Below are 21,775 nucleotides of genomic sequence, written 5' to 3'. Positions count from 1 at the left end.
CCCACACAAATACACACATACACAAACACACACACATACATACATACATACATGCATGCAAACATACAAACATACATACGTACATACATACACACACACAAATACACACATGCAAACATACAAACACACACAAACACACATACATAATACACACATACACACACACACACCCACACAAATACACACATACACAAACACACACACATACATACATACTTACATACATGCATACATGCATGCATACATACTAACATACATACGTACACACATACATACATGCATACACACACACACATACACACATACATAATACACACATACACACATGCAAACATACAAACACACGAATACACACATACAGAAACACACACACATACATACATGCATGCATACATACATACATACACACATACATAATACACACATGCATACATACATACATACATGCATGCATACATACAAACATACATACGTACCTAACCTAACCTAACCTAACCTAACCTTACCTAACCTAACCTAACCTAACCTAACCTAACCTAACCTAACCTAACCGAACCTAACCTTACATAACCTAACCTAACCTATACACAAACACACACACATACATACATGCATGCATACATACATACATACATACATGCATACACATACACACATACACACATACATAATACACACATATACAAATGCATACATACACACACACAAATACACACATACATAATACACACATACACAAACACACACAGATACATACATACATACATACATACATACATGCATACACACACACACATACAAACATACATAATACACACATACACACATGCAAACATACAAACACACGAATACACACATACATAATACACACATACACAAACACACACACATACATACATGCATGCATACAAACATACATACATACGTACATACATACATACAAACACACGAATACACACATTCATAATACACACATACAGAAACACACACACATACATACATGCATGCATACATACATACATACACACATACATAATACACACATGCATACATACATACATACATGCATGCATACATACAAACATACATACGTACCTAACTTAACCTAACCTAACCTAACCTAACCTAACCTAACCTAACCTAACCTAACCTAACCGAACCTAACCTAACCTAACCTAACCTAACCTAACCTATACACAAACACACACACACATACATACATGCATGCATACATACATACATACATACATGCATGCATACATACAAACACACAAATACACACATGCATACATACACAGACTTACATACACACATACATAATACACACATACACACATGCAAACATACAAACACACGAATACACACATACATAATACACACATACACAAACACACACACATACATACATGCATGCATACAAACATACATACATACGTACATACATACATACATACATGCATACATACACACATACATAATACACACATACACAAACACATACATACATACATACATACATGCATGCATACATACAAACATACATACGTACATACATACACACACACAAATACACACATGCAAACATACAAACACACACAAACACACATACATAATACACACATACACACACACACACCCACACAAATACACACATACACAAACACACACACATACATACATACATACATGCATGCAAACATGCATGCATACATACAAACATACATACGTACACACATACATACATGCATACACACACACACATACACACATACATAATACACACATACACACGTGCAAACATACAAACACACGAATACACACATACATAATACACACATACACAAACACACACACACACATACATACATGCATACAAACATACATACATACGTACATACATTCAAACATACATACATGCATACACATACAAACAAACATACACACACACAAATACACACATACATAATACACACATACACAAACACACACAAATACATACATACATGCATGCATACATACATACATACATACATATATGCATACATACAAACATACATACATACATGCATACACACACACATACATACATACATACATACATGCATGCATACACACGTGCATACATACACACACACAAATACACACATACATAATACACACATACACAAACACACACAGATACATACATACATACATACATACATACATGCATACACACACACACATACACACATACATAATATACACATACACACATGCAAACATACAAACACACGAATACACACATACATAATACACACATAAACAAACACACACACATACTTACATGCATGCATACAAACATACATACATACGTACATACATACATACATACATACATGCATACACATACACACATACACACATACATAATACACACATACACGCATGCAAACATACAAACACAAGAATACACACATACATACGTCCATACATACATACATGCATAAACACACACACATACACACATACACACATGCAAACATACAAACACAAGAATACACACATACATAATACACACATACACAAACACACACACACATACGTAAATGCATGCATACATACAAACATACATACATACATGCATACACACACACACATACATACAAACATACATACATGCATGCATACACACATGCATACATACACACATACATAATACACACATACACAAACACATACATACATACATACATACATGCATGCATACATACAAACATACATACGTACATACATACACACACACAAATACACACATACATACATACATACATACATGCATGCATACATACAAACACACAAATACACACATGCATACATACACAGACTTACATACACACATTCATAATACACACAATCACACATGCAAACATACAAACACACGAATACACACATACATAATACACATGCAAACATACAAACACACGAATACACACATACATAATACACACATACACAAACACACACATACATACATGCATGCATACAAACATACATACATACGTACATACATACATACATACATGCATACATACACACATAGATAATACACACATACACAAACACATACATACATACATACATACATGCATGCATACATACAAACATACATACGTACATACATACACACACACAAATACACACATGCAAACATACAAACACACACAAATACACATACATAATACACACATACACACACACACACCCACACAAATACACACATACACAAACACACACACATACATACATACATACATGCATGCAAACATACAAACATACATACGTACATACATACACACACACAAATACACACATGCAAACATACAAACACACACAAACACACATACATAATACACACATACACACACACACACCCACACAAATACACACATACACAAACACACACACATACATACATACTTACATACATGCATACATGCATGCATACATACTAACATACATACGTACACACATACATACATGCATACACACACACACATACACACATACATAATACACACATACACACATGCAAACATACAAACACACGAATACACACATACAGAAACACACACACATACATACATGCATGCATACATACATACATACACACATACATAATACACACATGCATACATACATACATACATGCATGCATACATACAAACATACATACGTACCTAACCTAACCTAACCTAACCTAACCTTACCTAACCTAACCTAACCTAACCTAACCTAACCTAACCTAACCTAACCGAACCTAACCTTACATAACCTAACCTAACCTATACACAAACACACACACATACATACATGCATGCATACATACATACATACATACATGCATACACATACACACATACACACATACATAATACACACATATACAAATGCATACATACACACACACAAATACACACATACATAATACACACATACACAAACACACACAGATACATACATACATACATACATACATACATGCATACACACACACACATACAAACATACATAATACACACATACACACATGCAAACATACAAACACACGAATACACACATACATAATACACACATACACAAACACACACACATACATACATGCATGCATACAAACATACATACATACGTACATACATACATACAAACACACGAATACACACATTCATAATACACACATACAGAAACACACACACATACATACATGCATGCATACATACATACATACACACATACATAATACACACATGCATACATACATACATACATGCATGCATACATACAAACATACATACGTACCTAACTTAACCTAACCTAACCTAACCTAACCTAACCTAACCTAACCTAACCTAACCTAACCGAACCTAACCTAACCTAACCTAACCTAACCTAACCTATACACAAACACACACACACATACATACATGCATGCATACATACATACATACATACATGCATGCATACATACAAACACACAAATACACACATGCATACATACACAGACTTACATACACACATACATAATACACACATACACACATGCAAACATACAAACACACGAATACACACATACATAATACACACATACACAAACACACACACATACATACATGCATGCATACAAACATACATACATACGTACATACATACATACATACATGCATACATACACACATACATAATACACACATACACAAACACATACATACATACATACATACATGCATGCATACATACAAACATACATACGTACATACATACACACACACAAATACACACATGCAAACATACAAACACACACAAACACACATACATAATACACACATACACACACACACACCCACACAAATACACACATACACAAACACACACACATACATACATACATACATGCATGCAAACATGCATGCATACATACAAACATACATACGTACACACATACATACATGCATACACACACACACATACACACATACATAATACACACATACACACGTGCAAACATACAAACACACGAATACACACATACATAATACACACATACACAAACACACACACACACATACATACATGCATACAAACATACATACATACGTACATACATTCAAACATACATACATGCATACACATACAAACAAACATACACACACACAAATACACACATACATAATACACACATACACAAACACACACAAATACATACATACATGCATGCATACATACATACATACATACATATATGCATACATACAAACATACATACATACATGCATACACACACACATACATACATACATACATACATGCATGCATACACACGTGCATACATACACACACACAAATACACACATACATAATACACACATACACAAACACACACAGATACATACATACATACATACATACATACATGCATACACACACACACATACACACATACATAATATACACATACACACATGCAAACATACAAACACACGAATACACACATACATAATACACACATAAACAAACACACACACATACTTACATGCATGCATACAAACATACATACATACGTACATACATACATACATACATACATGCATACACATACACACATACACACATACATAATACACACATACACGCATGCAAACATACAAACACAAGAATACACACATACATAATACACACATACACAAACACACACACACATACGTAAATGCATGCATACATACAAACATACATACATACATGCATACACACACACACATACATACAAACATACATACATGCATGCATACACACATGCATACATACACACATACATAATACACACATACACAAACACATACATACATACATACATACATGCATGCATACATACAAACATACATACGTACATACATACACACACACAAATACACACATGCAAACATACAAACACACACAAACACACATACATAATACACACATACACACACACACACCCACACAAATACACACATACACAAACACACACACATACATACATACATACATGCATGCAAACATACAAACATACATACGTACATACATACACACACACAAATACACACATGCAAACATACAAACACACACAAACACACATACATAATACACACATACACACACACACCCACACAAATACACACATACACAAACACACACACATACATACATACATACATACATGCATACATGCATGCATACATACAAACATACATACGTACACACATACATACATGCATACACACACACACATACACACATACATAATACACACATACACACGTGCAATCATACAAACACACGAATACACACATACATAATACACACATACACAAAGACACACACACACATACATACATGCATGCATACATACATACATACACACATACATAATACACACATGCATACATACATACATACATGCATGCATACATACAAACATACATACGTACCTAACCGAACCTAACCTAACCTAACCTAACCTAACCTAACCTAACCTAACCTAACCTAACCTAACCGAACCTAACCTTACCTAACCTAACCTAACCTATACACAAACACACACACATACATACATGCATGCATACATACATACATACATACATGCATACACATACACACATACACACATACATAATACACACATATACAAATGCATACATACACACACACAAATACACACATACATAATACACACATACACGAACACACACACATACATACATACATACATACATGCATGCATACACACGTGCATACATACACACACACAAATACACACATACATAATACACACATACACAAACACACACAGATACATACATACATACATACATACATACATACATGCATACACACACACACATACAAACATACATAATACACACATACACACATGCAAACATACAAACACACGAATACACACATACATAATACACACATACACAAACACACACACATACATACATGCATGCATACAAACATACATACATACGTACATACATACATACAAACACACGAATACACACATTCATAATACACACATACAGAAACACACACACATACATACATGCATGCATACATACATACATACACACATACATAATACACACATGCATACATACATACATACATGCATGCATACATACAAACATACATACGTACCTAACTTAACCTAACCTAACCTAACCTAACCTAACCTAACCTAACCTAACCTAACCTAACCTAACCGAACCTAACCTAACCTAACCTAACCTAACCTCACCTATACACAAACACACACACACATACATACATGCATGCATACATACATACATACATACATGCATGCATACATACAAACACACAAATACACACATGCATACATACACAGACTTACATACACACATACATAATACACACATACACACATGCAAACATACAAACACACGAATACACACATACATAATACACACATACACAAACACACACACATACATACATGCATGCATACAAACATACATACATACGTACATACAAACACACAAATACACACATGCATACATACACACACACATACACACATACATAATTCCCACATACACACATGCAAACATACAAACACACGAATACACACATACATAATACACACATACACAAACACACACACACATACGTAAATGCATGCATACATACAAACATACATACATACATGCATACACACATGCATACATACACACATACATAATACACACATACACAAACACATACATACATACATACATACATGCATGCATACATACAAACATACATACGTACATACATACACACACACAAATACACACATGCAAACATACAAACACACACAAACACACATACATAATACACACATACACACACACACACACCCACACAAATACACACATACACAAACACACACACATACATACATACATACATGCATGCATACATACAAACATACATACGTACATACATACACACACACAAATACACACATGCAAACATACAAACACACGAATACACACATACATAATACACACATACAGAAACACACACACATACATACATGCATGCATACATACATACATACACACATACATAATACACACATGCATACATACATACATACATGCATGCATACATACAAACATACATACGTACCTAACCTAACCTAACCTAACCTAAACTTACCTAACCTAACCTAACCTAACCTAACCTAACCTAACCGAACCTAACCTAACCTAACCTAACCTAACCTAACCTATACACAAACACACACACATACATACATGCATGCATACATACATACATACATACATGCATGCATACATACAAACACACAAATACACACATGCATACATACACACACACATACACACATACATAATTCCCACATACACACATGCAAACATACAAACACACGAATACACACATACATAATACACACATACACAAACACACACACACATACGTAAATGCATGCAAACATACAAACATACATACATACATGCATACACACATGCATACATACACACATACATAATACACACATACACAAACACATACATACATACATACATACATGCATGCATACATACAAACATACATACTTACATACATACACACACACAAATACACACATGCAAACATACAAACACACATACATAATACACACATACAAACACACACACCCACACAAATACACACATACACAAACTCACACACATACATACATACATACATACATGCATGCAAACATGCATGCATACATACAAACATACATACGTACACACATACATACATGCATACACACACACACATACACACATACATAATACACACATACACACGTGCAAACATACAAACACACGAATACACACATACATAATACACACATACACAAACACACACACACATACATACATGCATACAAACATACATACATACGTAAATACATACATACATACATACATGCATACACATACAAACAAACATACACACACACAAATACACACATACATAATACACACATACACAAACACACACAAATACATACATACATGCATGCATACATACATACATACATACATATATGCATACATACAAACATACATACATACATGCATACACACACACATACATACATACATACATACATGCATGCATACACACGTGCATACATACACACACACAAATACACACATACATAATACACACATACACAAACACACACAGATACATACATACATACATACATGCATACACACACACACATACACACATACATAATATACACATACACACATGCAAACATACAAACACACGAATACACACATACATAATACACACATACACAAACACACACACATACTTACATGCATGCATACAAACATACATACATACGTACATACATACATACATACATACATGCATACACATACACACATACACACATACATAATACACACATACACGCATGCAAACATACAAACACAAGAATACACACATACATACGTACATACATACATACATGCATAAACACACACACATACACACATACACACATGCAAACATGCAAACATACAAACACAAGAATACACACATACATAATACACACATACACAAACACACACACACATACGTAAATGCACGTACCTAACCGAACCTAACCTAACCTAACCTAACCTAACCTAACCTAACCTAACCTAACCTAACCTAACCGAACCTAACCTTACCTAACCTAACCTAACCTATACACAAACACACACACATACATACATGCATGCATACATACATACATACATACATGCATACACATACACACATACACACATACATAATACACACATATACAAATGCATACATACACACACACAAATACACACATACATAATACACACATACACGAACACACACAGATACATACATACATACATACATACATACATGCATACACACACACACATACACACATACATAATACACACATACACACATGCAAACATACAAACACACGAATACACACATACATAATACACACATACACAAACACACACACATACATACATGCATGCATACAAACATACATACATACGTACATACATACATACATAAATACATGCATACACATACACACATACACACATACACACATACATAATACACACATACACGCATGCAAACATACAAACACAAGAATACACACATACATACATACATGCATACATACATGCATGCATACATACAAACATACATACGTACATACATACATACATGCATAAACACACACACATACACACATACACACATGCAAACATACAAACACAAGAATACACACATACATAATACACACATACACAAACACACACACACATACGTAAATGCATGCATACATACAAACATACATACATACATGCATACACACACACACATACATACATACATACATACATGCATGCATACATACAAACACACAAATACACACATGCATACGTACACACACACATACACACATACATAATACCCACATACACACATGCAAACATACAAACACACGAATACACACATACATAATACACACATACACAAACACACACACACATACGTAAATGCATGCATACATACAAACATACATACATACATGCATACACACACACACACATATATACATACATACATACATGCATGCATACACACATGCATACATACACATACATAATACACACATACACAAACACATACATACATACATACATACATGCATGCATACATACAAACATACATACGTACATACATACACACACACAAATACACACATGCAAACATACAAACACACGAATACACACATACATAATACACACATACAGAAACACACACACATACATACATGCATGCATACATACATACATACACACATACATAATACACACATGCATACATACATACATACATGCATGCATACATACAAACATACATACGTACCTAACCTAACCTAACCTAACCTAACCTAACCTATACACAAACACACACACATACATACATGCATGCATACATACATACATACATACATGCATGCATACATACAAACACACAAATACACACATGCATACATACACACACACATACACACATACATAATTCCCACATACACACATGCAAACATACAAACACACGAATACACACATACATAATACACACATACACAAACACACACACATACATACATGCATGCATACAAACATACATACATACGTACATACATACATACATACATGCATACATACACACATACATAATACACACATACACAAACACATACATACATACATACATACATGCATGCATACATACAAACATACATACGTACATACATACACACACACAAATACACACATGCAAACATACAAACACACACAAACACACATACATAATACACACATACACACACACACACCCACACAAATACACACATACACAAACACACACACATACATACATACATACATGCATGCAAACATGCATACATACAACATACATAGTACACACATACATACAGCATACACACAAACATACATACAACACACATACACACATACAACACAGCATACACAAACACTACAATACACACAATACACACATACATACACACATACACAAACAACACACACACATACATACATGCATACAAACATACATACATACATACATACATTCAAACAATACACACATACATCATACAAACATACACAAACACACACAAACACATACATACATACATGCATACATACATACATACATACATACACATAGACATACACTACAATACATACATATACATACATGCATACATCACTGCATACATACATACATACATATACATGCATACAATACACACATACATACAATCACACACAGATACATACACATACATACATACATACACACATACAACAACACACACATAACACATACATAATATACACATACACACATGCAAACATACACACACACGAATACACACATACATAATACACACATACAAACATACACACATACTTACATACATGCATACATACATACATACATACACTACATACATACACACACACATACATACATGCATACATACAACACATACATAATACATACATACATACATACATACACAACATACATACACACATACACAATAATACACACATACACACAAACACACACACACATACGAATGCATGCATACATACAAACATACACTTACATACACAACATACGTAAATGCATGCATACATACAAACATACATACATACATGCATACACACACACACATACATACAAACATACATACATGCATGCATACACACATGCATACATACACACATACATAATACACACATACACAAACACATACATACATACATACATACATGCATGCATACATACAAACATACATACGTACATACATACACACACACAAATACACACATGCAAACATACAAACACACACAAACACACATACATAATACACACATACACACACACACACCCACACAAATACACACATACACAAACACACACACATACATACATACATACATGCATGCAAACATACAAACATACATACGTACATACATACACACACACAAATACACACATGCAAACATACAAACACACACAAACACACATACATAATACACACATACACACACACACCCACACAAATACACACATACACAAACACACACACATACATACATACATACATACATGCATACATGCATGCATACATACAAACATACATACGTACACACATACATACATGCATACACACACACACATACACACATACATAATACACACATACACACGTGCAATCATACAAACACACGAATACACACATACATAATACACACATACACAAAGACACACACACACATACATACATGCATGCATACATACATACATACACACATACATAATACACACATGCATACATACATACATACATGCATGCATACATACAAACATACATACGTACCTAACCGAACCTAACCTAACCTAACCTAACCTAACCTAACCTAACCTAACCTAACCTAACCTAACCGAACCTAACCTTACCTAACCTAACCTAACCTATACACAAACACACACACATACATACATGCATGCATACATACATACATACATACATGCATACACATACACACATACACACATACATAATACACACATATACAAATGCATACATACACACACACAAATACACACATACATAATACACACATACACGAACACACACACATACATACATACATACATACATGCATGCATACACACGTGCATACATACACACACACAAATACACACATACATAATACACACATACACAAACACACACAGATACATACATACATACATACATACATACATACATGCATACACACACACACATACAAACATACATAATACACACATACACACATGCAAACATACAAACACACGAATACACACATACATAATACACACATACACAAACACACACACATACATACATGCATGCATACAAACATACATACATACGTACATACATACATACAAACACACGAATACACACATTCATAATACACACATACAGAAACACACACACATACATACATGCATGCATACATACATACATACACACATACATAATACACACATGCATACATACATACATACATGCATGCATACATACAAACATACATACGTACCTAACTTAACCTAACCTAACCTAACCTAACCTAACCTAACCTAACCTAACCTAACCTAACCTAACCGAACCTAACCTAACCTAACCTAACCTAACCTCACCTATACACAAACACACACACACATACATACATGCATGCATACATACATACATACATACATGCATGCATACATACAAACACACAAATACACACATGCATACATACACAGACTTACATACACACATACATAATACACACATACACACATGCAAACATACAAACACACGAATACACACATACATAATACACACATACACAAACACACACACATACATACATGCATGCATACAAACATACATACATACGTACATACAAACACACAAATACACACATGCATACATACACACACACATACACACATACATAATTCCCACATACACACATGCAAACATACAAACACACGAATACACACATACATAATACACACATACACAAACACACACACACATACGTAAATGCATGCATACATACAAACATACATACATACATGCATACACACATGCATACATACACACATACATAATACACACATACACAAACACATACATACATACATACATACATGCATGCATACATACAAACATACATACGTACATACATACACACACACAAATACACACATGCAAACATACAAACACACACAAACACACATACATAATACACACATACACACACACACACACCCACACAAATACACACATACACAAACACACACACATACATACATACATACATGCATGCATACATACAAACATACATACGTACATACATACACACACACAAATACACACATGCAAACATACAAACACACGAATACACACATACATAATACACACATACAGAAACACACACACATACATACATGCATGCATACATACATACATACACACATACATAATACACACATGCATACATACATACATACATGCATGCATACATACAAACATACATACGTACCTAACCTAACCTAACCTAACCTAAACTTACCTAACCTAACCTAACCTAACCTAACCTAACCTAACCGAACCTAACCTAACCTAACCTAACCTAACCTAACCTATACACAAACACACACACATACATACATGCATGCATACATACATACATACATACATGCATGCATACATACAAACACACAAATACACACATGCATACATACACACACACATACACACATACATAATTCCCACATACACACATGCAAACATACAAACACACGAATACACACATACATAATACACACATACACAAACACACACACACATACGTAAATGCATGCAAACATACAAACATACATACATACATGCATACACACATGCATACATACACACATACATAATACACACATACACAAACACATACATACATACATACATACATGCATGCATACATACAAACATACATACTTACATACATACACACACACAAATACACACATGCAAACATACAAACACACATACATAATACACACATACAAACACACACACCCACACAAATACACACATACACAAACTCACACACATACATACATACATACATACATGCATGCAAACATGCATGCATACATACAAACATACATACGTACACACATACATACATGCATACACACACACACATACACACATACATAATACACACATACACACGTGCAAACATACAAACACACGAATACACACATACATAATACACACATACACAAACACACACACACATACATACATGCATACAAACATACATACATACGTAAATACATACATACATACATACATGCATACACATACAAACAAACATACACACACACAAATACACACATACATAATACACACATACACAAACACACACAAATACATACATACATGCATGCATACATACATACATACATACATATATGCATACATACAAACATACATACATACATGCATACACACACACATACATACATACATACATACATGCATGCATACACACGTGCATACATACACACACACAAATACACACATACATAATACACACATACACAAACACACACAGATACATACATACATACATACATGCATACACACACACACATACACACATACATAATATACACATACACACATGCAAACATACAAACACACGAATACACACATACATAATACACACATACACAAACACACACACATACTTACATGCATGCATACAAACATACATACATACGTACATACATACATACATACATACATGCATACACATACACACATACACACATACATAATACACACATACACGCATGCAAACATACAAACACAAGAATACACACATACATACGTACATACATACATACATGCATAAACACACACACATACACACATACACACATGCAAACATGCAAACATACAAACACAAGAATACACACATACATAATACACACATACACAAACACACACACACATACGTAAATGCACGTACCTAACCGAACCTAACCTAACCTAACCTAACCTAACCTAACCTAACCTAACCTAACCTAACCTAACCGAACCTAACCTTACCTAACCTAACCTAACCTATACACAAACACACACACATACATACATGCATGCATACATACATACATACATACATGCATACACATACACACATACACACATACATAATACACACATATACAAATGCATACATACACACACACAAATACACACATACATAATACACACATACACGAACACACACAGATACATACATACATACATACATACATACATGCATACACACACACACATACACACATACATAATACACACATACACACATGCAAACATACAAACACACGAATACACACATACATAATACACACATACACAAACACACACACATACATACATGCATGCATACAAACATACATACATACGTACATACATACATACATAAATACATGCATACACATACACACATACACACATACACACATACATAATACACACATACACGCATGCAAACATACAAACACAAGAATACACACATACATACATACATGCATACATACATGCATGCATACATACAAACATACATACGTACATACATACATACATGCATAAACACACACACATACACACATACACACATGCAAACATACAAACACAAGAATACACACATACATAATACACACATACACAAACACACACACACATACGTAAATGCATGCATACATACAAACATACATACATACATGCATACACACACACACATACATACATACATACATACATGCATGCATACATACAAACACACAAATACACACATGCATACGTACACACACACATACACACATACATAATACCCACATACACACATGCAAACATACAAACACACGAATACACACATACATAATACACACATACACAAACACACACACACATACGTAAATGCATGCATACATACAAACATACATACATACATGCATACACACACACACACATATATACATACATACATACATGCATGCATACACACATGCATACATACACATACATAATACACACATACACAAACACATACATACATACATACATACATGCATGCATACATACAAACATACATACGTACATACATACACACACACAAATACACACATGCAAACATACAAACACACGAATACACACATACATAATACACACATACAGAAACACACACACATACATACATGCATGCATACATACATACATACACACATACATAATACACACATGCATACATACATACATACATGCATGCATACATACAAACATACATACGTACCTAACCTAACCTAACCTAACCTAACCTAACCTATACACAAACACACACACATACATACATGCATGCATACATACATACATACATACATGCATGCATACATACAAACACACAAATACACACATGCATACATACACACACACATACACACATACATAATTCCCACATACACACATGCAAACATACAAACACACGAATACACACATACATAATACACACATACACAAACACACACACACATACGTAAATGCATGCATACATACAAACATACATACATACATGCATACACACATGCATACATACACACATACATAATACACACATACACAAACACATACATACATACATACATACATGCATGCATACATACAAACATACATACGTACATACATACACACACACAAATACACACATGCAAACATACAAACACACACAAACACACATACATACATACATGCATGCAAACATGCATGCATACATACAAACATACATACGTACCTAACCTAACCTAACCTAACCTAACCTAACCTAACCTAACCTAACCTAACCTAACCTAACCTAACCGAACCTAACCTAACCTAACCTAACCTAACCTAACCTAACCTAACCTAACCTAACCTAACCTATACACAAACACACACACACATACATACATGCATGCATACATACATACATACAGACATGCATGCATACATACAAACACACAAATACACACATGCATACATACACAGACACACATACACACATACATAATACACACATACACACATGCAAACATACAAACACACGAATACACACATACATAATACACACATACACAAACACACACACATACATACATGCATGCATACAAACATACATACATACGTACATACATACATACATACATGCATACATACACACATACATAATACACACATACACAAACACATACATACATACATACATACATGCATGCATACATACAAACATACATACAAACATACATACGTACATACATACACACACACAAATACACACATGCAAACATACAAACACACACAAACACACATACATAATACACACATACACACACACACACCCACACAAATACACACATACACAAACACACACACATACATACATACATACATGCATGCAAACATACAAACATACATACGTACATACATACACACACACAAATACACACATGCAAACATACAAACACACACAAACACACATACATAATACACACATACACACACACACACCCACACAAATACACACATACACAAACACACACACATACACACATACACACATGCAAACATTCAAACACAAGAATACACACATACATAATACACACATACACAAACACACACACACATACGTAAATGCATGCATACATACAAACATACATACATACATGCATACACACACACATACATACATACATACATACATGCATGCATACACACATGCATACATACACATACATAATACACACATACACAAACACATACATACATACATACATACATGCATGCATACATACAAACATACATACGTACATACATACACACACACAAATACACACATGCAAACATACAAACACACACAAACACACATACATAATACACACATACACACACACACACCCACACAAATACACACATACACAAACACACACACATACACACATACACACATGCAAACATTCAAACACAAGAATACACACATACATAATACACACATACACAAACACACACACACATACGTAAATGCATGCATACATACAAACATACATACATACATGCATACACACACACATACATACATACATACATACATGCATGCATACACACATGCATACATACACATACATAATACACACATACACAAACACACACATACATACATACATACATGCATGCATACATACAAACATACATACGTACATACATACACACACACAAATACACACATGCAAACATACAAACACACGAATACACACATACATAATACACACATACAGAAACACACACACATACATACATGCATGCATACATACATACATACACACATACATAATACACACATGCATACATACATACATACATGCATGCATACATACAAACATACATACGTACCTAACCTAACCTTACCTAACCTAAACTTACCTAACCTAACCTAACCTAACCTAACCTAACCTAACCGAACCTAACCTAACCTAACCTAACCTAACCTAACCTAACCTAACCTATACACAAACACACACACATACATACATGCATGCATACATACATACATACATACATGCATGCATACATACAAACACACAAATACACACATGCATACATACACACACACATACACACATACATAATTCCCACATACACACATGCAAACATACAAACACACGAATACACACATACATAATACACACATACACAAACACACACACGTAAATGCATGCATACATACAAACATACATACATACATGTATACACACATGCATACATACACACATACATAATACACACATACACAAACACATACATACATACATACATACATGCATGCATACATACAAACATACATACGTACATACATACACACACACAAATACACACATGCAAACATACAAACACACACAAACACACATACATACATACATGCATGCAAACATGCATGCATACATACAAACATACATACGTACCTAACCTAACCTAACCTAACCTAACCTAACCTAACCTAACCTAACCTAACCTTACCTAACCTAACCTAACCTAACCTAACCTAACCTAACCTAACCGAACCTAACCTAACCTAACCGAACCTAACCTAACCTAACCTAACCTAACCTAACCTATACACAAACACACACACATACATACATGCATGCATACATACATACATACATACATGCATGCATACATACAAACACACAAATACACACATGCATACATACACAGACTTACATACACACATACATAATACACACAATCACACATGCAAACATACAAACACACGAATACACACATACATACTACACACATACACAAACACACACACATACATACATGCATGCATACAAACATACATACATACGTACATACATACATACATACATGCATACATACACACATAGATAATACACACATACACAAACACATACATACATACATACATACATGCATGCATACATACAAACATACATACGTACATACATACACACACACAAATACACACATGCAAACATACAAACACACACAAATACACATACATAATACACACATACACACACACACACCCACACAAATACACACATACACAAACACACACACATACATACATACATACATGCATGCAAACATACAAACATACATACGTACATACATACACACACACAAATACACACATGCAAACATACAAACACACACAAACACACATACATAATACACACATACACACACACACACCCACACAAATACACACATACACAAACACACACACATACATACATACTTACATACATGCATACATGCATGCATACATACTAACATACATACGTACACACATACATACATGCATACACACACACACATACACACATACATAATACACACATACACACATGCAAACATACAAACACACGAATACACACATACAGAAACACACACACATACATACATGCATGCATACATACATACATACACACATACATAATACACACATGCATACATACATACATACATGCATGCATACATACAAACATACATACGTACCTAACCTAACCTAACCTAACCTAACCTTACCTAACCTAACCTAACCTAACCTAACCTAACCTAACCTAACCTAACCTAACCGAACCTAACCTTACATAACCTAACCTAACCTATACACAAACACACACACATACATACATGCATGCATACATACATACATACATACATGCATACACATACACACATACACACATACATAATACACACATATACAAATGCATACATACACACACACAAATACACACATACATAATACACACATACACAAACACACACAGATACATACATACATACATACATACATACATGCATACACACACACACATACAAACATACATAATACACACATACACACATGCAAACATACAAACACACGAATACACACATACATAATACACA

The sequence above is a fragment of the Arctopsyche grandis genome, unplaced genomic scaffold, assembly GCF_051622035.1.
Source record: "Arctopsyche grandis isolate Sample6627 unplaced genomic scaffold, ASM5162203v2 HiC_scaffold_46, whole genome shotgun sequence".
In the NCBI taxonomy this organism is placed as follows: Eukaryota; Metazoa; Arthropoda; class Insecta; order Trichoptera; family Hydropsychidae; genus Arctopsyche; species Arctopsyche grandis.
This window is presented reverse-complemented; position numbering follows the sequence as displayed.